Here is a 25875-nt window from a genome sequence, read left to right as displayed (position 1 = left end):
AGCCAAGTGCATCATGGGACTTAAGGACATGTCCTACTGTGATAGACTCGGAGAATCAAACCTCTTTAGTCTCTACCAGAAGAGACTGCATGAGAACCTAATTCAGGTCTACATAATTCTCAGAGGTGTTGAAAAAGAATACCCAGAAGGCCTCTTACAACTTAACAATGAATCATGTACTTGAGGACACCAGTACAGATTAAGAGGACCTGCATTTAAGACCAAAGCCAGGAAGCACTTCATTACGCAAGTGTTGGAATCTGGAATAAATTACCGAACCATGAAATTGAAGCCGAAACTTTGATAAGCTACCAGACGTATCTGGATGAGATAGTGGGACAGCTTTGTTCTTAGCTGAACAAATTTGTCAAATTTCATATGTTCTTATGTACTCCATCATGCTCATTTACACATTTGCACATGCCTGGTCTGTTAAAATTTGTATAGCAGCCCATTTTGTCATGGAGTGGTGTGGTGATGTCCACCTCCAATTTAGGATTCTTTTCCATGTAGACCTGAATACCCCAAACTATTTGCTGAAAATTTTTTATATATTAATTTTGCAGCCTGTTGCGGAGATGCAGCTGCAGTTCCATTTGTGGTCACCGTCACTGTAAATCAGACTTGACAACACTGATAACTTCAGCTTTTCATTTAACCCTTTAATTCCTAGGCAGTAAGATTGTGTACAAAGCAAGCAGAGGAATGCGTTCAAACTTGTATCTATTTTACAACATTATAATGATTTCAATTTAAAATATGTCTAGAGCAAAAGCAAAGCAGAGTGGACTTGACCAACACCCCATACAACCTGGATGAATAGCAGCTTTTCTTGCTAGAAATCTAGGCACTTCAATGTGTTTACACATCGGGTGGCTCTATCCGATCTTGAATTTTGCTTCAGAGCTGCTCTGGCAAGTTCTCTAATTGTACATGATAGATGAGGAGGCAGAAACCCAGAGCAGCTGGTGGACCTTATTTTTATGATGGTCTTATGCTTCCTCACTGTACCCCTTGGACCAATGATGCATTGTCATTTCAGTGCAAACTCCCTTCCCCATGTGCATGCCTCATGCCTTTAACCCAGTTCTGATATTATATGACCTATGTTCCTGAACCTTCTATTAGAGTAAGTGAATAACTATACGTTTGTGATCATCTTGTTTGGGTTGGCTGTACACTTTCCACTCGCACATCTGGAAGTGTGGTCGCAGCAGTGTAAAGTTTCAACCTTGATCAGTCAGTTTCTCTTTTAAGAAACTATATCAGAGGCCCGAACCGACTTAGTTGACTTCTCTCAATGAAGAGAAGAGATGTGTAACACTGTTCTCCACCAAGTATATACCTCATACTGAAAAAAATGCATGAATTCTGTGGTGGTCTATGGGATCTGAACTTATAAAAGATGGAAGTACAAAAAAACAGCCCACCTTTAGCAGTTTAGTATTGTTTGTTTTATGCACTCACAACCCGTACTACTAGTCCCTCCTCTATTGATTTACAATCTCAGGTTGTGACCATTATGTGGAGGCAGAATGCAAACATTTTAGTTGACTGGGCTAAAGTTGAATCTCTTTTATACCTCCTTGACGTTACCCCCAGGCCTCTCTCAGGCTTGGAATTCTATTTAAAAATGGTTAACCCTGAATGACTTTCAGGTTAAACTGTTATGATCAAATGTACAGCGTTAAGTCTGAATTTGCACTTGGAGCAGTATCCTGCTGCCATCTGGTGGATAAAACAACATCTTATTCTTATTCTTCTGTAGCTATTCCCATTTTTATATAGGGTTACTGTTTATTTTTTACTAGATTTCACTAACAGTGGTTTCAGCATGTTTTTTGGGCTTGATGCCTTTTTTTAATATTTTATTGAATTTATTAAAAGCAAGTAACATTCCAAACAAGCAAGTCAAACTTAACAAAACAAAGTTCAAATCAAATCAAATCAACCCCGACCCATACAAAAGAGAGCTAGGCCAACAGACAGACTAAAACTTGAAGAGTAGGAAATAATAAATAATTAAATAAAAAGGGAAGAAAATCATTTTCCCCAATTGAAATGATTATTCTAAAATGTTATAAATTACTGCGGTGGGTTGGCACCCTGCCCTGGTTTGGTTCCCTGCCTTGTGCCCTGTGTTGGCTGGGATTGGCTCCAGCAGACCCCCGTGACCCTGTGTTCGGATTCAGCGGGTTGGAAAATGGATGGATGGATGTTATAAATTAGATCCTGCTAGGTTTTTAAAGGTTTTCTAAGCGAAAATGAGATTTTTTTCCTAATTTAATATAGTACCCACTGACTTGGAAGAATCCTAACCCATCTCTTTTTAAGTATACATGCCAGTAGTGAAGTAAAGGCAATTGCAGTTTGTTCATCCTTCTCCATTTTAAGCCCACCTGGGAGTCCATCACGTCAACTCACCCAATTTATTCAGGCTCCAAAATGGAGGCTGGGTTAGTAGATAAAATAACATCATACTGCGAAAAAATCATGAATATATCTATGCATTTTGTCACGCTATGGTAACTCATCCATATTCATGAGTAGGGCAGATCATTCAACCGAAATAAATAAATAGAAAGCTGTAAAGCCAGTTTTAGAACAAACTGAAACTAAACCATTAGTTGAATCAAGTGATAGTAATGACAATGTGAATAGGTTATGAGACATTGACACGGAGCAGCAAAACTGATGTCTGTGGCACTGAATCCCTGTAACAAGCTTTGTAAATTCAGTTACATGAAGGTTCGCTGTGGTGCAAGTACAGTAGATGTGTGCCAGAAAAGGCAAAATAACTAAATTAGCCTTCTAATCACTGCTCAAAATGTAGCAATCATCATTCGTGTTAGGGGAAATGTAGATAGATAGAGAGATAGATAGATAGATAGATAGATAGATAGATAGATAGATAGATAGATAGATAGATAGATAGATAGATAGATAGATAGATAGATACTTTATTAATCCCAAGGGGAAATTTACATACTCCAGCAGCAGCATACTCATAAAAAACAATATTAAATTAAAGAGTAATAAAAATGCAGGTAAAAACAGACAATAACGTTTACCCCCCAGGGTGGAACTGAAGAGTCGCATAGTTTGGGGGAGGAACAATCTCCTTAGTCTGTCAGTGGAGCAGGACAGTGACACAAAGGACGGCATCAGTCATACAGGTCAGGAACTGACTTGTGGAAGGAAAAGATAAAATATTATAAGAAATATGTGCAAAGATACTCACTTCTTCTGTCCTGATTGCAACATCAGACTGTACGTTGGGGACAGTTTCACAACATTATCACTAACTCTGCATCAGTGCAGCATTGGGCACTACACAGACCTTCCCTACTGTATTTAAATTGATAATTTGATATTTACATGTTTTTTAAACGGGCGGCATGGTGGCGCAGTGGTAGCGCTTCTCCCCGTGTCTGCGTGGGTTTCCTCCGGGTGCTCCGGTTTCATCGCACAGTCCAAAGAAATGAAGGTTAGGTGAACTGGCGATTCTAAATTGTCCCTAGTGTGTGCTTGGTGTGTGGGTGTGTGTGTCCTGCGGTGGGTTGGCGCCCTGCCCGGGATTGTTTCCTGCTTTGTGCCCTGTGTTCGCTGGGATTGACTCCAGCAGACCCCCATGACCCTGTGTTCGGATTCAGAGGGTTGGAAAATGGATGGATGTTTTTTAAACACATAATAACATTCTTTCTTGTTTTTTAATCGTTTTTTAAGGGGTAAACATAACACCAAGGAGGCTACTGAAGTAAATATACTGGCTTTGGACAGCAAATGTTCATTTTTGTAACAGGCTCACTTTATTAAAAATTATAATTGTGAAATAACCAGCTGTTAGAATCTGAAAGGGTTCCTTATAGCCATTTGTGTCTGTCATGTTTCGGGTTGTGACACCTCATGTCACGGACAAAGTGAAACGAGACTCAGCTAAACCAGGTCAATGAGCTGATTACTGTGTAACCCCATGTGCCGGTTAACTCAACGGAGAAGCGAGCGATAAGCAGCTCAAGGGTTTATAGGCAGGCTGAATATAGTTAGGAGGGGGAGAGGGACAGGAGGAGAAAAATGAGTGAGCACTCGAAAGAAGTTGGGAGAGCTAGAAGAGCAAGGTGTCAGAGAATCACAGAAAGACCAGAGTGTGTGTGGAGAGGCCTTCTTGTGATTTTGCAATCAGAGCTGTGAAAGATGCCAGGAGTGGGGAAAGAAAATGTCCGAAGGGGAAGGGTGTTGAGGGTATTGCTGTATGCGAAATCAAAGGTGGACCTGGGGTAAAACCTGAGGAGCTGCAGTGTTTCTCAACCTTTGTGGCTTTGGGACCCATGTTTACCTTTTAAAGTTCACTGATGACCCACACGAAGCAAACTGAAGAGTATAGAGTTGGGTGTGTTGAAACAACTGAAAGTGGAAGAGCTGGATTTCCTCTTGGTGAAATGAGCTCCATTAGACACCAAGATGAATATTGCCCAGCACTGACATTCACTTTGGTGAACATCGAGAGGTGATGGTTTCAGTGCATCTCATTAACTGAAAGGGCTTTTTGTTTTTTCTCTCATGTGGTTATGACCCAGGGACAGCCATGTCAGCAAAGATCTTACAGTAAACACCCGTAAAAGTTCTGTGCATGGTGCTGTAAGAGCCAATCTTAGAATATGTAATGTTAATGTTAAAGTGCACATGAGTGATTGCTGAATATGTTTAGAATGTGAGTTTCTTGTAGCTACCATAGGTAATGGACAATTCGGTTTAATCCCTAAAGCTAACTTGTAATGGAACATCCTTAGTGCTCAACTTTATCTGAACTCCAGTAACAGAATTTCAGTCAGTCTTTAGTTAGCTAGAAACAGAACTGTTCGATTTGCTCTGTTTTCACTGGGGAAACGATGGCATACCATTTTCTGACCATTCGTGTATCACATCTTTAGGACTGTTTGTTATACAGAGAACTTAAAAGAGAAACTTAAAGGAACATAACAAGTTATACAAGCCTTGAACAGAAACATCTTATATAAGAACTTTTCTAATTTCAATTTTTGTGTTTACTTTTGTGCAAACTGTTTTGCTTTGAATTTTTACTAAAACATTTAAAACAAAGATACTTCTTCTTTCGGCTGCTCCCATTTAGGAGTCACCACAGTGGATCATCCATCTCCATCTATCCCTGTCTTTAACATCATTTTCTGCCACACCGACTGCCCTCATGTCCTCCCTCACCACATCCATAAACCTCCTCTTTGGCCTTCCTCTCTTCCTCTTGCCTGGTGGTCCCATCCATCCTCAACATTCCTTTTCTGATATCCCCCTCATCTCTCCTCTGCACATGCCCAAACCATCTCAATCTCGCCTCTCTCACTTGGTCACCAAACTGTTGTACCTGTGTTGTCCCTCTACTATACTCATTCCTAATCCTGTCCACCCTCATTACTCTGAGCATCTTCAACTCAAGCACTTCCAGCTCTGCCTCTGGTCTTTTTGTCACTGCCACTGTCACCAAACCATACAACATAGCTGGTGTCACAACCGTTTTATAGACTTCCCTTTCATTCTTGCTGTTACTCTTCTATCATAAATCACTCCTGACATTCTTCTTTACCCAATCCACCCTACTTTCACTCTCTGCCATGCTCTCTGTTGTTTAACCCAAGTATTTAAATTCATCAACCTTCACTACCTCTGCTACTTACAGTTGCACCCTTCCACCACCTTCCCTCTCATCCGTCTTACTCCTACTGACATTCATTCTCCTTCTGCCAGTGTGTACCTCCACCTCTCCAGGTTCACCTCAACCTGTTGACTACTCTCACTACAGATCACAATGTCATCCGTGAACATCATAGTCCAAAGAGACCCCTGTCTGACATCATCGGTCAACCTGTCCATCACCAAAGCAAACAAAGATACTTGAACTGTAGAATTATTTGCATACATGTCCACAAGTCGACACTCATTGTTCATGCCCCATTAGAAAGACAAAGCTGTGGAAGTTTTAGAAACCAGATGAATGAAGCTACACCTGCTATAGCTTGCAAAGCATCATGGGGCGTTCGGGGAAAAAATGTTCACAGAAGCTGGCCACACAGTGAATTTCTAGGAAAATATTTGGCAAAGAAGGTCACCGGCAGGCACAGCATATTCACTGTGAAAAACACTTTATCGAATTTTGCCAATCAACATTATACTTTGTTGCTACGTCCCAGTTACCTACAGTACTATAGTGCTGCCATCTTGTGCATAACCATAGAATTTTTCATTTAGATGCAACAGCTTGCAGAAAATAGTCTAGTTCTATTCTGTAGTTATACGGAAGCTGCTGATGTTTTGAAACAACTAGGTTTGTTGTAGGATGAATATTTTGATGATAATGACAGTGACAATCAATTGGATGATATGAAACCTGTAGGCTCTGGAACTGATGCAGATCACTGCCCCGAGGGCATTTCTTCATCACAAGGCATCTGACTTGAACAGCAGTACATGGACACTCTTCTGCAAACTGAACACAAACAGTCACCAACTACCAAATGTGCTGTATGACACAAGCCTGGAAACTACAAAGTAATGGATTATATTTGTGGAGTGTGAGCTTCTAAGCCTGTACTCCTTCAGGTTCTGTCATTCAAATTCAGACTTTTAGTTTTGTTGCTGGTCAAAATAAAGTAATTAACAGTTTCTTTACATTTTTGACATAGTTGATAATAAACCAATTGTTTTCAAATACATTTCTTTACATTTTTTTGTGAGTATTGAAGAGAGGCCCACTGTATGAACAAGCTAATTAAAAGGGCAGGCTCAGTTATGCACCACGGATCCCCTGGTGGTCGTAGCAAAAAAGAGAATGAAAACGAAACCATTATGACCAACGCTGCACATCTTTTCTCTGACACACTAACACTGAGTACTTTTAGCCAACGAATTATTCAGCAGAAGCATTTCAAGAAACATTATGGGGGTCCTTTATACCAACAGGCATGCCTCACTGGGACTGGGAATGCCAAGTCCAAAGATTTTTTTCTTTCAAATTTTCTTTTTTTATATTTATTTATTTATTTATTTACATATTTTACTTCTGTAAAAAGCCAAATTTCCCAAAAGATTTGGACCTCCAGGGCTTCACTCCATTAAGGAGGTTGTCGCCTTTCATTATACGTCAGGGATTATGGCAAGTGTCACTGTGGTTAAGATTAGAGTTGGGGGAGCGTTATCTGACTCAAGCATGTGACAAAAACCTGCAATCCAATTGGCTATTCAACAGAGTTACTGAATCACGGAACTGTGGAGGTCTGCAGCTAGTCTATCTATCTATCTATCTGTCTATCTATAGAGTTCATTATCTATCATATGTTATATGCGTAGACCTATACGGCAGCGCCCTCTTAATCCAGCAGTCATTCTGTTAAAAAAGAGAAAACTGAAAATCTTGCAGTAGTTGGATTTTGTACCGCTAGATTTAAATTAATCAGTATTGGCTCACTGTGCCATATTTAATAACATAAATTTGTCTACAATAAATTAAATCAAAAACATTCAAAATTGTGCTCATAATCTTGACCAACAGGGCCATTTAAAACATATTTAAAACTTCCATAACGTTCTTTGATTAATGTTGAGTGAAGAAGAAATGCTGAAAAACTTAACAAAACCTTTGTTTTCCAACGTCTTACTTTGTAGGTAGAATATAAACACATGGTCTTATTTTTTGTTTCACATCTCTGCCAGCAATTTACTTTAAGCATCCCGTTTTGTTCTTCAAAAACGTTTTGTCTCCGTTTCCCTGCTGCTGTTTTTTTGGCAAAGGCTTGCTTTCCTTTCAACAGCATTATTATTTTGTGGTATTTCTCGATTATTTTTTAATCACTTCTAGGTGGTCTTAAATTTTGGCAACCCGATCCACTTTCAGCAAGTTGCATCTTCTAAAATTTGCTTTGCTTATGAAAAGTAGAAGCTTGGCAAAACATAAGACTGCGGTCTATGTAAAGACCTGGGATAGCACTTACAGTAATTCTGTTAATTGGAGCCACATTGCCCTCATATGATTAACGGATTTTTCTTCACTGGGTGAAGGATCAGCTACAGTGAAGTGTCCGTTTTTCAGCATTTTGATCAAGATATTGCTGCAAGGTAATTTTATCAGAGCAAATCAAGGAAGCACTGTTGACTATAATAGTGGAAGGTGAAATTGTGTTGATCGGAACAGAACTAAAAACTTACTAAGCAATGGCTCTGATAAAATAGTGGTCCATACACGGGCTTTTCATTTCTTACTGTGTTACAGTAGGCTACATTAATCTATTTTAAATTGAGATGAAAGTAAAAGATAACCTTTAAATGCTTTACAACATAATGTAACCCTGGCAGCTTTTGGGCAGCTGGACAGACTGTGGCTTTCCTTGTAAACATTGAATGTGACAGAAACTTGAGTGGGAGCTGAAAGAGACGTGCGTTTCTGTGAAGCAGCCCAGACGGCATAAACATGTGAACCGCTTAACTTTATGTTATTGGGTTAAAAAGAGTACACTATTGTTGTGTCATTTAACAGTGGTGGGGCCCTTTGTTACTCAGTAAACTGCCTTTAGGTTCACTTCACCAATCAGCTTTCTTTTGTTTGCTTTATCATTTTCAGCATCGTCCCATGGTTTGCCTACAATAACATTTTCAAACCTGAATAATTCAATTCAGGGTTAGGGAGGGCCAGAGCTAGATGTGTTAGTGATTTAAAGGAGTTGATGGATGAGAATGACTTGTCTTTGAACACAGATAATACAGAAATGTCAATTATTAGAGGGAACGATGCTGATCGCAACAATATTTTGTCATTATTTAACTTGTGATCCAAATTAGTCTTACTGAATCAGCCCGGTGTTTTCTAAATATGCAAGCTCCTGAGAAATTAATTCAAACATTTATTTCTAGTAGGGTTGACTATGGCAATGTAGTGTTCATGGGCTGTTCAAAGCTTTCTTTATTTAGCTTTCAGTTAATTTAAAATGCTGCTGCAAGAATTATTACAAGAACTAGGAAGTACGAACACATAACTCCAGTTCTCAAGTCCTTACGCTGGCTCCCGGTTAAGTTTAGGGCAGATTTCTAAACCTTCCTTTTAACATATCCAAAATGTGTTTTTTCCATCCTAAAGAAAGTGTTTTCTAAATGTGCAGGATAATGAGAAATTAATTAATGCATTTATTTATAGTAGGATTAACTACTACAATGTGTGTTCACTGGCAGTTCAAATGTTTCTTTATTTAGATTTCAGTTAATTCAAAACACTGCTGCAAGGATTATTACAAGAACTAGAAAGTATAAACACATAACTCCAGTTCTCAAGTCTTTACACTGACGCCCAGTTAAGTTTAGGGGAGATTTCTAAATCCTCCTTTTAACATAAAGCCTTAAATGACAAAAACCCTACTTACTTATCTGAACTTATCGTTACTAACAAACCTGAGCACACAGTAAGATCTCAAGTTGTCAGCCTGCTTATGATTCCAAGGATTAATAAAATAACAGTGGGAGGTTGAGCTTTTAGTTACAGGGCCCCTAAACTGTGGAATGGTCTGCCTGCTACTATGAGAGATGTCCCTTCAGTCTCAGTGTTTAAATTCCGGCTGAAGATTCATGACTTCAGTTTAGCACACACCGACTAGAGCTGGTGATTAGCTGAGCACACTGCATCTCTGTTGTTAGCCATTAGTACTAAAATATTAGTACAGTCGACCCTTGATATACAGCCGGCCTGACATGCGAACAACTTGCTTTACGACCAAAACTTTTGTTTTGAATTACGACCAACATTACGACCTAACGCATACGTTACGACCCGAATGCGGTCATGTGTATCCGCTTGTGCGATTGTAAACAAACAGCCAAGAGCATTTGTAAGCGTCAGTTGGAACCCAGATATATGTGTTTGTGGACATAATTTCGGTCAGTGAAGTGATTTATATAATTTACTTCGATAATTGCTAAGGAAGTAAGCGAAGGTAACGAAGGTAAAGAAAGCAATCACAATCAAAATGAAGAAAGAAATTGTGTGGAAATATGAGAGTGGCGTTCATTTGACTGATCTTGCTAATATGTACAGCATGTCGAAATCCACCATCTCGACAATTTTACAAAGAAAAGATTTGTATAAGGAAACTCCTTCCAAACAATAACCACCTTCCATTTCATTCTCCTCTTCCTTCCTTCCTGCAAGCCAAAGATATCAACTTAAATGGTGAGTACAGTATGAAATTTTTTCTGGTAGGCTAGGCACTTTTTATAACTTTTTGGTTAATACATTACAAAAATTATTGGTGTTTTTGGTAAATTATACACATTATACAACCCTTTTCTATTAAAAAAAGTTAAGTAAGTGTTGCTGTGGGTGGTTTGGAAAACATTAAGGGCATTTCCATTATTTCTTATGGGAAAAATAGTCTTGACTTACAACCAACTTGAGTTACAACCAGCCCTCACGAACGAATTGAGTTCGTAAGTCAAGGGTCCACTGTAATATGATATTTACAAACTGTTACTAACACGCCCCTATTCTGTTTCTCTTCTCGGCATTCTCATGTGGTGCTTGGTGCCACTGCTTTACTACCAAGTTGTTTGCCTGCCTATGGAAAAGTCAGATACAGGACCACTGGAATCATTGAGTAGAAGGGTCCTTTCATCAGGTTGGCCAGCCCAACACTGACTCAGCTGTAGAATGGCCAGTAGGGTGGAGGCAGCTTGTTGGCTGAGGTCTCCAGGACGCTGACTGTGTTTCTCTTGTCTGACTTCTTTTCTACAATCTGGCCATGGTTCTACAGTCAGCTGATGGACATATCTTGTTGTTTTTCATTTATGTTAATTAGTTTCTACTTTGTTTTGATGTATTTGAAAAAATCTGTATCCTCATATGCGATAGTTCTGTAGTTAGTGAGTGGTATTATCTATTCTTGTATTTTGCCTTGAAAGTTATCACAACGCTCTGCGCCTGGACTTAGTGAGCAGTGCTGTGCAAGAGCAAAGTTGTTTGTACTGCTGTGTTGTATTTCTGCGGTGGCCGTGATTGATTGGCCATCTAGTTCTGTGAAGAGGATTACTTCTGTTTTGTGTGTCATATTTAGCCTGTTTTTTTGACAACCATTGCACGCCCAACCTGTTTGGAAGGGGGGGGGGGTCTCCCTCTGAATTGCCTTCTTCCATTATTTTTCCCTACAAGGTATTTTGTTTTTAGGGAGTTTTGTTTCTTGTCTCCTTAGGGAGTCAAGGCTGGGGGGGCTGTTAAACAGGGCCCGTTAAAGCCCATTGAGACATTCCTTATGTGATTTCGGGCTAAACAAGAAATAAATTGTTGTTGTTGTTGTTGTTGCCTGTCCTGGCAGCTTCAGGCTGAATGGGGGAACAGACCTTGGACGGTGCCCCAAGTCTATTGCAGGTCACACTCACACACAAGAGGCCAGTTTAGAATTGCTAATTAACCTAACATTTATGTCTATTGGGACACCCGAACATAGCAGCAAACTCAGCTCCAGGGCCAGCGTGTTGTGCAAAGCAATGAGGAATATCAGTTCAGGCAACACTTTGAGAAGAGCAGCTTTTTTGATGTAACGTTTTTTATTTAACATTATGAAATAATACATTGTAATATAAAAAAATAAATAAGTGTGAACCTTAAGAATTAAATACTCATCCAGTGCTTTATTTATTATTACCTTTAAAAAATTTTGAGAAATATTTTCATATTAATAAAGTTTCACTAGAAGAGTGTTCCTCTTTTAGTTCACGGTTCACTGATCTATGTAATTTCCATGTACAGTGGAACCTCGGTTTGAGAGCATAATTCGTTCCGAGTCCAAAGCACTCGTATATCAAAGTGAAATAAGTGAAATAAGAAATAATGGAAACTCAGATGATTCGTTCCACAACCCAAAACTATTCATATAAAAATGATTAATACAAAATATAAAGTAAAAATACATAAAACAAATTAACCTGCACTTTATCTTTGAAAAGAATCATGGCTGGTGTGAGTGAGTTTCTAAACTCTTGTGGGATTCCACCCAATGGGACGACACGTGGAAGAGCGTCCCAAAGCAATCGCAGTCTCCCAGCGCTGTAGCAGTTTGCTGTAAAAGCGAATCCGAAAAGATCGCGGACATGCTATAAGTGCCTGCCATTGATGAGTGATACAAAGAACAAGGAACATTATAAATGCGCAGGGCACAGTACTACTTGGCCACGATCCTGCCCGACTGCTGTGTCTATGTATAGGAGAGGCAGATCCCGCTACAATAAATAACCGCACTGTTGCTGTTTCAAGCTGAATAAAGCTGGTGTCGCTAAAGTACTGAGACTCAGCCTTGTGTTTTGGGGCACATGACAGGGACTCGCACGTCACCGCACACACACACACAGTCACGATGCTGTAGTAAACACTATACGCTCGTACGAATGTTGACTATATGAGTGAGGCACGCCGACTCAGACGGAGAATAGGAGACGATTACCCACAATCCCGCAGCGAGACAGAGAGAGAGAGAGAACCATCAGCTCAGTTGTGATCACATGACGCTCAGCAGACAAAGCATATACTGTACATACTACTCGTACTGCAAGACCTCGCTCATTTATCAAGTCAAAATTTAAAAATTTTAGCTCATCTTGCAAAACACTCGTAAACCAAGTTACTCGCAAACCGAGGTTCCACTGTATTAACTTTCCCTTTATTTAATGTTTTGGGTAACATTGATAAATAGAGATAATCTCATTGTTGTGTGATTATGTAATATATAATGTTACAGTGTTGTTTTTCTCTGTAATAAAACATCATGGGCTCATTCGGTTTCCCAGGATATCGATAGTCATACCTGAGGATGCGCTAGGCTGTGGTGTAAAATGCGTAATGTGTTTATTGATAATAATGAAAACATAAACAGCATTACCCAAAATGTGTGGTGTATTTCAAACCTTCAATAAATATCCTGCATAAAAAAGATTACAATATGCAGCTTTCGAGGCAACTCAGGCCACATCTTGCCTGAAGAAGGGGCCTGAGTTGCCTCGAAAGCTTGCATATTGTAATCTTTTTAGTTAGCCAATAAAAGGTGTCATTTTGCTTGATTTTTCTTTACCTGACTAGGAAATTAACATGTCTGAGAATATTGGTTTGTAATCAGCATATGTGTACTCATTGATAGCTAGCAACAATACTTTTTGTTAACTTGTGTTTAAACTATTTGTTAAACCCAGGAAATTTGGATGTGCCATTGTTTAATCCATCATCCTGTCAATCTATGCAGGGACTGAAGGAGATTTAAACTTCTGGGTAGGAGAAGGCAGGGAGAGGAACAGTCCACTGAGAACGCTGCCAAGACACTCGAACAGAGCATAGGGGCTCACAGGCAGATGAGGGTACGTGGTTGGCATGACGTGAGGCACAAGGATGGCAACACTTACTTCCAGGAGGAAGAGACAGCTCCACAAGAAGGCACCGGTTGTGGGTCCAGCAAGAGAGGGAAGCCGCATCAAAGGACCAGGCAAAGCTGGCGGACGAGAAATGAGGCGTGCCTAGGTCACAGCAACACAAGGAGCCCAGAGTGGAAAAAAAGGAAACGCTGACAGGGATTCAACGATTTGACAAAACTTCTGTTGGGAAACGAGTGTCCTGTGAACAGAGTGCATCCGTGGACAGTTGAACGATTAATCGTTGCGGTAACACTGGACTCTGCATAGTAAAGGTTGTATCCTCCACTTCATGTTTTTAACAAACTTTTAGAGTATGGACAGTGTGCTTTCCTTTAAAAAAAAAAGGAATTTCATTCCTGATATTGTTAGATTTTTTTTATGTTCATTTATCTTTTTAATGTATTTTATATTGTCTTGTGTAATAGAAGTTACTGTTGCTTTTCCATAATTACTGCTGTGTGTTTCATTGTGTGTTTACTCACCGCCCAATTTAAATTTCAAGAGTGCCCAGTCTCTTAATAAAACTGGGTGGTGCAGTCGGATATTTTAATGGTGTCTAAGTTAGATTACCTGTAAGTGTGACCAGACACCTGTCACACATTCTCCAGTGCTCTCTCTCCCTCTCTCTCCCTGTCTCTCATCTCCGTTCTCACCCAAAAATGTCTGCTCAGCATCACTGAGATCTTGGCAGATATGCTGGCCACACGGCTCCCATTTCAAGAACCTTCCATTGGTGTCCGCTGTAATAAGCAAAGCCCGGCTCCCTTGTCCTGCCACCTCCACTGGTACCCCACAGGACTCTGACATCTTACGTCATTAACAAATGTGAATTGTACAAAAGAAATCTGTAACTACTGTATGTTAGAGTCCACCAAGCCAGTAACAGGATTAAAACTTTTGAACTAATACTTAGCTTGGACATCATTGTCCCTTGCCTATGTCTAAAGCAATCTTGAGGAGTACTCTCAATAATTGCATCATGAAGCTGCAAGTGTCTGAAGATGCTACCAATCTTCTTATTAGTAGCTGAGAGTTTTATCAAAGCTGCACGGCTAACACCTGTCAAGCAATTACTGCCCATTATGAAAGAGTTACATTATTTCTCTATTAAAAATGATATTTATCTTAAAAATATACATGTATTTTTCCTAACAGGAGGCACAGTGGTATTGTGGATCATTCTGCGGTGAATGTTGATTTGCTCACTTATGTCTTGTTAATTTTATGGCTAGAGGTGCCAATCAGATGCTTAATTATTTTTTGTCTCTATTCAAATAGTAATATTCAAATCCTCATATTATTAATTTAATTTATAATTTATTCAGTAACAGATTACAGAAAGAGCAGACTGCTCATCATTATCATTTCCCTTCATTAAGATTTACTGAGTTAAAGATCTAAAAGAAGAACAAATTGAAAAACTGAAGATGAGTGATTTTAGTTGATTGATTGATCATTATCTAAAAGCCCAAAAAGGATACCAGATAGATAGATAGATAGATAGATAGATAGATAGATAGATAGATAGATAGATAGATAGATAGATATGAAAGGCACTGTAAGATAGATAGATAGATAGATAGATAGATAGATAGATAGATAGATAGATAGATAGATAGATAGATAGATAGATAGATAGATAGATAGATAGATAGATAGATAGATAAATAGATAGATAGATAGATAGATAGATAGATAGATAGATAGATAGATAGATAGATATGAAAGGCACTAGATAGATAGATAGATAGATAGATAGATAGATAGATAGATAGATAGATAGATAGATAGATAGATAGATAGATAGATATGAAAGGCACTAGATAGATAGATAGATAGATAGATAGATAGATAGATAGATAGATAGATAGATAGATAGATAGATAGATAGATAGATAGAAAATGCACTATATAATAGATAGATAGATAGATAGATAGATAGATAGATAGATAGATAGATAGATAGATAGATAGATAGATAGATAGATAGATAGATAGATATGAAAGGAACTATATGATAGCACACTACAGTACAGAAAATCATACTGGCTATCAGTGATAGGACAAGTAAATAAAAAGCGAAACTGACCAATCAGATTGCTCTGAGGGAGCGGACAGACAGACCTTAGCGTTTTTTTTATTATGTAGTACATTTGTCTGATTTGTAATTATAGAAGCCTGTACAGTATGCTTAAGTTATTTTAAGATATGGAAGCTACTGCTGATCAATTTTTGATGGTTTTTTTTTTTGATGTTTGGAGGTCAATGAATTTATTATATGAGTTTTAGAAGAGTACTAGAGTTTTGTACAGTGTTAGCTTTTATGGATGTAATGAGAAGTCAAGCAAGATGACACATTTTATTGGCTAACTAAAAATATTACAATATGGAAGCTTTCCATGCAACTCAGGCTTCTTCTTGCCTGAAGAAGGGGTCTGAGTTTCCTCGAAAGCTTCCATATTGTGTAGACCCTTGCCAAGCCGAGACACCTCCACACTGGGAGGACCGGGGCAGCAAGTGTTGGCAGAGCGTTATTTCCTCCGGGACGCTAGATGGCAACCCCCCTGGGTTTCAGCGGTGCTTCGGACTCCCGCAGGGCTTCATGGGAGTTGCAGTGCGGTGCAGCCCTGTTAGGATCGACAGGCGCCGCCAGGGGGTGCTGCAGCAGGAGCTGCTGAGTCCTTATAGACAGTTCTTCTGCCACACCCAGAAGTGCTGCCGGAAACGAGTAATCAAGCACCTGCCTTATAACAGGAGCCAGCAGCCACTACTCCGGGAGCCAGAGTCGGGAGGAGGAGTGACAAAGCTTGACTCAAGGAGTGAAGGAAGAGAAGGAAAAGTGTGAAGAAAGAGACTTTGTTGTATTGTGCTGTGCTTGTGCTGGGACAATGTGTTATACTTGTGGGGAACGGGGAAGGCGTTTCCCCTCAAGGGAAAAAGAAAATAAAAATCAGTGTGCCTTGAATTTGTGTCCCATACTTATCTGTGTCGGGTTAAGCTGGCAGTACCAGCTTGGTGGTCCACAATTGTTATTTTTTTAGTTAGCCAATAAAAGGTGTAATTTTCCTGTACAAGTTTTATGTAAGTGATTTATTCAAACATTGCTACTTTCTTTAAAACATTCTACAGTGGATCCCTACTAGGCTAAAAATTTGTCCATTATGAGTTCTCCTCCAAGCAATATTGGTCCAATTCTACACAACCATCATAAAGTCCATTCTGACCTCATCTGTAATGTTGTGGTTTGGTGTTGCCTCGGCTCAGGCTAAAGCCAATCTGCAACACATTATCAGAACCTGTGAAAAGATCATAGGCTGTAACGTATCACCCATTCAAGTCCTGTATGAGTCCAGGGTGAGGAAGTTGATCCAACTTACCCAGGGCATCACCTATTCCAACAACTTCACTCCGGCAAACATCTTAATGCAGTGAAAGCTAAAACAACACATCACCTAAACTGATTTTTTCCACTGCAGTTACTCTGACCAATCAGATCTGAGCTTTTACTCAGTTTCTATCGTTACACACGTGTGCTTAGGGGGCAGCCAAAGGGTCCAAGTGAGCATGAAATAATAAAAGATAAGAAATTGGAATGGAGCGCTAAAGCCTTTCTCCCTCTTTTAACAGACTAAGAGAAGATTAATCTTTCTTTTCCACCCCTGTCCCATTTGTTACCATCTCTTCCAGCTCCTCATAAAAACACCACTTCTGACTCAACTCTGATGATGTCACTTCTGGCCAGCCATGATGACGGCAGTTTCCAGTACACCCTCGATGACATCACTTTCCGGCCCAGCCATGATGACGTCACTTCTGGGCCTACCCACGATGACATCACTTCCGGCCAAACCATGAAGACTGTCACTACCCGATCTGTTTGCCTACCTGATTTGCGTGTGCAGGCGTATTGAAAGCCTAACGTGCATGCGTTAAATAGATTGGGCAGCACCGTAAAATGTGTGATGACATAGCCTTTCAATACGCACGCACACGCAGATCGTGCCGGCAACGTGAACCAGGTAGTGGCACACACCACATGCGCTTAATGAAAAAAACATTAAAAACAAAACAATCCACTTTACGGCATGGCCTGATCTGAACTGTGCATGCAGTACAACTTGATATTACGGTTTATTCATTTTAGTTCCACATTAGTTGACCATAATGAAAATATTCATCCTGCAAAATAAACGAAGCAGCCTTTGTGGCGTAACGTTGATGTCCAATGTTCAATCGCCGTAAGAGGAAGCTTAGGTGTGCACACCTGATAAGCCCCAATTAGGGCGAAACACACGCTGTGTACTCTTTGTATTATTTGGCAGGTACTATATATATCCATATGTTATATAAAGTATGTAGTGTTTTTATTTTCCCACTCACGTAATAAATCATATAAAGTTTCCTTTCCGTTTTGATCTATTGTTGCAATTTCCCTCTTATGAGCAAATTGTGTTTGTTTAAAAATATCTTTAGACATCAATTGTTATTAATAAAATTGCCATTTGTCTTAAGGCATCAGGTTTACAAAACCTAATATATCCAACCAGTTTTATAGAAATATATGGTTCCTTTTTCAAAAAAAGAAAAGAATTAACACTGTGTTGCATGGCATTGTGCTGACTGTCCCTGTCCTTAGTATTAACTGTGACTTTCCACTTGTTAAGATTCTTTCATTCGTTCTCAGTTGTGCAATCAGGTCAGATGCTGAAGAAATGAAGAGCATAAAGCCACCGGTTCAAATCCTCATTTATTCCAATGGCTATTAATCTTACAGAGAAGTTTAACTTTATATCCGCAGACTTAAATTAAGGAAAGGAGCTGTTATCACTTGAATCAATCTATTTGATCTATTTTTTTTTACAGCTGCTATAGTTCATATTTGTAATACGTTTGTTCTTAGTGATGTGTTTTTAATGTTATTTCAAGGCGTCTCTGTAAAACGCGTTGAGAAACCAACTTACCTCTTAATATAATAAAACTGAACTGAATTTAACAGCTGTAAAATAAAATATTCTCTACTAACTGAGCAGAATTTTAACAGCATGAAATAGTTCAGTTTATGATGAACACCATGTGGACAGAGGGCAGTGATATTCTTTCTTACAAGTTTAATCAACATAACACACCGCTGTTTGTGTGCAGACTCCTCATCTCATGTCAATGGTTTTATTCACCCATGTTGACACAGTGCCAGTTCATTTTTATAACTTAAAAAAAAAATACAATACACTTATTCATACATTTTTTATTGAAGAAATAAATGGTACATTTAAAAATAAAAATGAATAATGTTTCTCAAAAAAAAATTATACACACACCCATATTTATATGTATATATACTGTATATATATTATGAGTAGAAAATTCAGTAATCATAAAGATGTATAAATGGTAAATGCATTTAACTAGAACACAACTACAATGAAAATGGCCAACAAGGGGAGGTGTTAAAAACTATTAGGGAAGGACAACACAAATATACTTGCGAATTTTTACCTTAGTATTTAAAAAAAATGTTAGCCAAGGTTTTGAACACAATAAAAGAGATTCATTAAATTTGTCAAAAAAGGAAAAATGCTATTTTAGCTTTATGAACAAGATGCTACTCAAAGTCAAAGAGTTGTTATCCAGCAATATTTCATAAAACATTGTTCTATTTAAACTTAAAATGTAGACATTTTTCCTGATCTGTCCCTTAACATTTGTTCACTAATACAGTAATCCCTCTCTTATCGCGGGAGATAGGTTCCAAGGCTGACCGCGATAACTGAATTTCCGCGAAGTAGGGACACCATATTTATTTAATTATTTAACGTGTATTTGGATGTTTTTAAACCCTCCCTGTATTGTTTACAACACACCATTTACTCTATTAATAACAGGGACAACTGCTAAGCAATATAAATTCGGTAGATAAGTTTACACTTACTGTATAGCGAAGTACACGTAGCAGCTTGTAGGCAGTCATGACGTCGTCGACCTTGTTGCAAAGATTCCTAAAGCAGATTCCATCCAGACTACTGCCTTATCACTTCCACTTGCAACTCGCTTTGCGCCCTTGTTAAAAGAAAAAGCAGCCGTAGATCTTATATGCTTTTCCTCCTTTTTAAATAAAAAGAATCGTGGACTCATTGATGCTGTAATGGTGTCCTCCAGCGGTGTAGCTGTTCCCTTCCTTCAACATATCCAAAACTTTTACCTTTTCTGCAATCATTTGCATCTTCTGTTGGTGCTTGGACACAGCCCCTGTAGGAGTAGCACGTTAATGCTGAATGAGTGAGATGAGACTTCCTGGTTAATGCAACACTCCATCGCCGAGCCAATCAGCAGCACACGGGAACTTAACTGCGTGCTCTGATTGGGTAGCTTCTCAGCCATCCGCCAATAGCATCTCTTGTATGAAATCAACTGGGCAAACCAACTGAGGAAGCAAGTAAAAAGACCCATTGTCCGCAGAAACCCGCGAAGCACCGAAAAATCCGCGTTATATATTTAGATATGCTTACATATAAAATCCGTGAAGTCGTGAATCCGCAAAAAGTGAACCGCGAAGTAGCGAGGGATTACTGTAATATTTTTATATCACCTTTGCTTACAAGTGTAGCTCAAATTGCTCTACAAAAATATACAGTTACAAAGAAATTGAAGGTTTTATGAAAGTAAATAAGAAGCAAATGGATGGGTCCTTGTCCTTTGTAATAAATACACTGCCTGGTCAAATGGCTGGGGACAAAGACAAACTTGGAGCTTTCAAAGATGCTGGAGATAATAAATCTCTGGGGGTCCAAAGCCAAAGCCCACACAGCCCCCTCTGCACACCCCAGCATACATAATTGTGGCCATCTCAGTCCAATCACAATTCCATTTCAGGACGTCTTGTGAACTTTTCTTCTATCACAGGCAGTTGGAGTTGATTTAACAGACGGTGGAGACCCAGGGGAGCACCACTGCAATAAACTGGAAAAAAACAACAGAGAAAATCAGCAGAGGTTAGTGCCCAGTGCAGAGCTTACAAAGTGTACACAGTACCATTTCTAATCTATTACAACCAATGCAAGTAATTAAGAAAAAGACAAATTAGAAAAGTGGGCTTGTTGAAGTTTTTTGAAATGCTTGACATTTGTAGCCTGGCACTTCTCTATTGGCAAAGCATTCCAGATTTTGTTGCATGAGTACAGAAAGCTGCCAGTTTTTATGGTTGATCTTGGAATAAAAAGCAAAGCAACGTTTCAGAAAAGAAATGTTGGTAGCAGACACTCCAAAATACAGGCAGGGTCTAAAATATTCAAAGCCTTCTAATATATTTAATAGAACCTTGAAATCAATTCTACGTGAGACAGGCAGCCAGTGTAATGAGACTGAGACAGTTTTCAGAAGAAAAAAAAAAACAAAAAGGCCAATACCTCGTGATCACTTGGCAAAGGCACAGCAGATCAGAGCAGAGGTTTAGATGGAGGATTCTAGAAGTGCCATGCATGAGGGCCAGCTGCTACTTCAACATGGCACACATTTCTGCTTCCTTCTTCTTTAACTGCTGCCCCATAACACGACCGGACTCTTCTACTTCACTGTAACTGTTAAAAACATAAGCACAGAAGATACACAATGTTCACTCACGGAGTTCAAACATTAATAAAGTGTACCCTTACTTCTTGTTCTGCCTCCTTCCTTGGTACACCTGTAGATCAATTATTACCAAAGTAAACCATCACAATAGATAAATTTCTGCTTAGAGTAAAGTCTGACTAATAATATTTTTTAAAATTACTGTGGTTTTTTGTTGGATGTTGAAAGAACCCCATCTTAAGTGTCATTAAATGTATCATTTTTTTTTTCTTTTACATTATGCATACAGTAGACATTGAGTTAAAATCTCTGTATATCTGAACTTCTAATGTGACGTGCTCAGGTGTCATTACTTACATGAAAACATCTTCGTTTTTCTCTCCTACCTTAGTTTTGTTTTAAGTTAAAATTAAGTCTCAGCTCTTTCAAAATCCAAAAACAAAGCACAGTAACTTAAGAAAATAAATGTTATTTTGCAAAACAGAACAATATCCCTGTTTAGTGACTGCTGGAACTGTTTAATTCTTGTTCTTTTTCTGTATACAATTTTAAAGACTAAATGTTAGAAAATTGAGTAACTGTGGTTTCTTTGCTTAATAAATTTCCTATTCATAAGTGTAAAGTTCAGAACGTTAGACCCTCTGTTACATCTGTATGGACATTAATATGCTAGAAATAGCTTTTAAAAACGGAAAACACACTAAAATAATTAAAACGTGTAAGATTCTGCTCTGCTTCATTAACAATTTGTAATGCTATTATCTGCATCTCGCTTTCTTGTAATAACTTAGCTGTTGCTACTCTTGTATGTAATTTAGCCTTCATCATTATATCTTTGTTAACTTTATTATGGAAAATCTATTGTATTGATGTAATCTGATATCAACATAATAAAAGATACTGATGGCTTTGGAGGGCACACTTTACACCGGTCGAGTGTCAATCGTGCACTCCTAATTCTATTCCTAATTTGACACCTCGATTACATTGTTTGGCTTAATTATTAGCAAGCCGTTCACTCTTTTAAGATGAAAAATGCGAACAAATGTTAAAAGAAACACACCACCAAATGCTAATAGGGTGTTAAGAAATAAATGAAATGCATCTATTAACCCAAATACGGAAAATGCTGCGACTTTCACATTTAAACCACGAGATTACAAATGTCATATTGCAACTAAAAAGGAAACTCCTTATTGCCTTTTTCATCAATACGATGTACTTACAAAAAGCTATACGTATCCATTATAAAGTTCACAGACATACGTCGCATTTCATTTCGCTCCCTCTTCATTCGAATGGAATTAAAATTTTCAGGCGACACATATTCTTCCAAGACGTTATAAAATTCAAAAGTTGTCATCTTTTCCAGTAAAATGTCCACTTACAGACGGAGATAAACGTCAACACAAAAATGGCCCGCAAATACAATTCAAACCTGACGAGTGACGTGTGTTGTAAAACATTAGACATGCGCAGAACAAATCGGGCAGCGTTGTGAAATGAATTTTAATTAAGCAGAGAGCGCATGCACGAGACAAATCGGATTGGGACTCGTGTCGCGAAGTAGAAAAATGCAGATCGGGCAGGGTCGTAATAGTAATATTCTACACGTGCATGCACATGCGCACAAGGCTCCGGTTGTCTGCGCGCATGCGCGCACAAATTGGGTGGGCACGCAGAATGGGTAGCAACAAAGACATCATTTCCAGTCCATCCCATATGACATAACTTCCGGCCAGTTATGATGATGTCACTTCTGGCCCACCCCTGATGACATCACTTTCCGGCCAGCCATGATGACGTCACTCCCAGTCCACTCTCGATGACATCACTTCCAGCCAGCCATGATGATGTTACTTCTGGCCCACCCACGATGACCTCACTTTCCGGCCAGACATGATGACGCAACTTCCAGGCCAGCTTTGATGACATCACTTCCAGCCAGCCATGATGATGTCACTTCTGGCTCACCCACGATGACCTCACTTTCCAGCCAGCCATGTTGACGCCACTTTCTTTCTGCCTTCAATTTCCTTCCTGCCGCCATTATTTAAATAGCCCTGAATGTTATGATGAGGCTGTCGAATGTTTTTTTCCCCATTTTGATTACAAATATCAGTCTTTTCTGATTACTCTGCCACTACTTTTGCCCAGTTACTTTGTCACACTATTTATGGCCACACTGGACTACCCAAACTTTTTTTTTTTAATCTTATTTTATCTTTTCATATTCTGTGTTGTCCTTGTATGCTGCATATGTACACCCAGGGTATACATTAGTGTAAATATAATGAATTCTGATCCTGATTTAACATGTGGCTTCAACGTAACCAAATGCAAAGAAGCTGAAGGGGTCTCAATACCTTCTGAAAACAACTTACTGAATTACTGTGCCACCTTCAAAGGTTTTAGAAACAAAAGAAGTGAATATTGAGTGTTGAAAGGTATTGTCCATCCATCCATCCATTATCCAACCCACTATATCCTAACTACAGGGTCATGGGGGTCTGCTGGAGCCAATCCCAGCCAACACAAGGCGGAAGGCAGGAAACAAACCCCAGGCAGGGCACCAGCCCACCACAGGGCACACACACACACACACACCAAGCACACACTAGGGACAAGTTAGGATCCCCAATCCACCTAACCTGCATGTCTTTGGACTGTGGGAGAAAACCCACGCAGACACGGGGAGAACATGCAAACTCCATGCAGGGAGGACCCGGGAAGTGAACCCAGGTCTCCTACATGCGATGCCACTGTGCCACCGTGCCGCCCTAAAACAAATTTAATGTTATATTTTTTCATAAACAAATCAGCATATTTCACTGTTTATGGTAACACGGTCGGATGTTCTGTCAAATTCAGCATATGTAGGCTTTCCAATTTAAAAAAAAAAAAACTAAATGATTAGCGGCATATGTACTCGACTGCCAGATTTGGCATCCAAATGACTGGGAAATATCAGTTTGTTTAAAAATGTTAATCTAAGAAAAAAGTTAAACTGGTGTGATGACAGAGAGACACATTAACGCACAAGGAATGTTTACAATGGACGAACATTTCTCATAACAGACCTTGATGTGGCAGGGTACTGGGAAAGGTAGTTCAGAAACAACATAAAAGAAACCACAGAGAACAAAAAAATCAAAAAATAAAACAACAAATATTCCCTTCCCTCTGTCACGGGAGACGTTGAACAGAAGTTCCGTTTGCTTTTTGCCTTTCAGTTATCACCGCGCTTTTCATGTAAGGGCAGAGGTTCAAGTCCCTCTTTTCTAACTAAATGTCACTCTTCTGTAAGTCGTCTGACAATAAAATAAACAAGATGTTTATACCCAATTAAATCACATAAAAGCGAGAAAATACTAAAATAGAGCAAAACCCAAGTGGGAAGCTTAAAGGAACAGATTTCTTTTTTTTTTCCAGCTATAAGTTTATCATAAGAAATTCTACCGATGGCTAGGAATGAAAAGATACCATAAAAAGAAAATAATCAAAACTTTACGGCAGTATAGTTAAAATAGAACTAAGGCAGTACTTTCTGTGGCGCAAGATTTTCCCTTTCTCACAAAGTTTGTGAAATTTTATTAAAATATAGTATTATATAAAATTCCTGTCATTCTAATAAAAGCCACAAAATATTGTTACACTTCATTTATAAGCCCTTATTGGTGTTGCTCCAAAATATATATAGCAGACCTTGGGGACTCACCGCTTATTGGCTGCAGTTTGCTATGTGCCGCTTTATCAGATCTATCACATCTCGTAGTGTGATTTAGTATTATTAAAATTGAGGGCTCCTTGAAGACCACTGTAAAGCCATTGCAAAATCTCCTGTACTTATTAATGATTTCCATTCATGCTGAGTTATATGCAGTTCACATGCACTTCTACTGAAAACACACTTGAGAATCACTTTGACAAATAAAAAGCCTATACATTGTACATAAAATAAAAAGAAGTGTACATGTGAGATGAGGTAGTGCTGCTGCCACACGGTAAGTAGATCAGGGTTTGTGTCTCGTGACCTCCCTGTGTAGGATTCCCTCCAGGGGCTCCATCTTCCTCCCACAGTCCAAAGACATGCAGTTTAGGTGAGTGTCTGCCCTGCGATGGACTGGCACCCTATCCAGGTTTTGTTCCTGCCTTGTTCCCTATGCTGGCCGGGATGGGCTCCAGCACCCCTTGCAACCCTCGTCCAGATAAGGAGATTTGGAAAATGACATGATATGACTTTGGGGTTGTCACAAGTAAGTGCACTCCAAGAGGAATTCTGGGAGATCATCATAGAAATCACTGGCAATCAGAAGGTTTCCGGTTCGAATCCCGTAAATGCCAAAAGGGACTCTGCACTGTTGGGCCCACTGAGCAAGGCCCTTAATCTGCAATTGGTGAGCGCTTTGAGTAGTGAGAAAAGCACTATATAAATGCAAAGAATTATTATTATTACCGTATATACTCGAGTATAAGCTGACCCGAATATAAGCCGAGGTACCTAATTTTACCTACAAAAACTGGAAAAACTTATTGACTGGAGTATAAGCCTAGGGTGGGAAATGCAGCAGCTACTGGTAAGTTTCAATAACCAAAATAAATACCAATAAAATTACCATACATTAATTGAGGCATCAGTAGGTTAAATGTTTTTGAGTATTTATTTCAAAGAAAAACAGTAAACTACCTCTGTAAGTGGAGAAGAGGGTTAACAAAAACAATACGGTATCTCTCTCACTCGCTCACTCTCTCTCTCTCTCTCGTGTGTGTGTGTGTCTCTCTCTTGTGTGCGTGTGTGTGTGTCTCTCTCTGTTGCGCGTGTGTGTATGTCTCTCTCTCTCTCGTGTGTCTGTGTCTCTCTCTCTC

General features: G+C 39.1%; 1 long non-coding RNA gene across 1 annotated transcript; it reads right to left on the bottom strand.

The window, feature by feature from the left end:
* Positions 1-20033: 20033 nt before the first annotated feature.
* Positions 20034-22469, bottom strand: LOC127529163 (uncharacterized). The gene is made up of 3 exons (XR_007935846.1): positions 22236-22469; positions 20847-21017; positions 20034-20400 (listed from the first exon to the last, which is right to left on the bottom strand). It is a non-coding gene; the product is annotated as an uncharacterized LOC127529163 (long non-coding RNA).
* Positions 22470-25875: the final 3406 nt, after the last annotated feature.

Source organism: Erpetoichthys calabaricus, chromosome 9 (genome assembly GCF_900747795.2).
Source record: "Erpetoichthys calabaricus chromosome 9, fErpCal1.3, whole genome shotgun sequence".
Classification (NCBI taxonomy): domain Eukaryota; kingdom Metazoa; phylum Chordata; class Cladistia; order Polypteriformes; family Polypteridae; genus Erpetoichthys; species Erpetoichthys calabaricus.
This window is presented reverse-complemented; position numbering and strand designations above follow the sequence as displayed.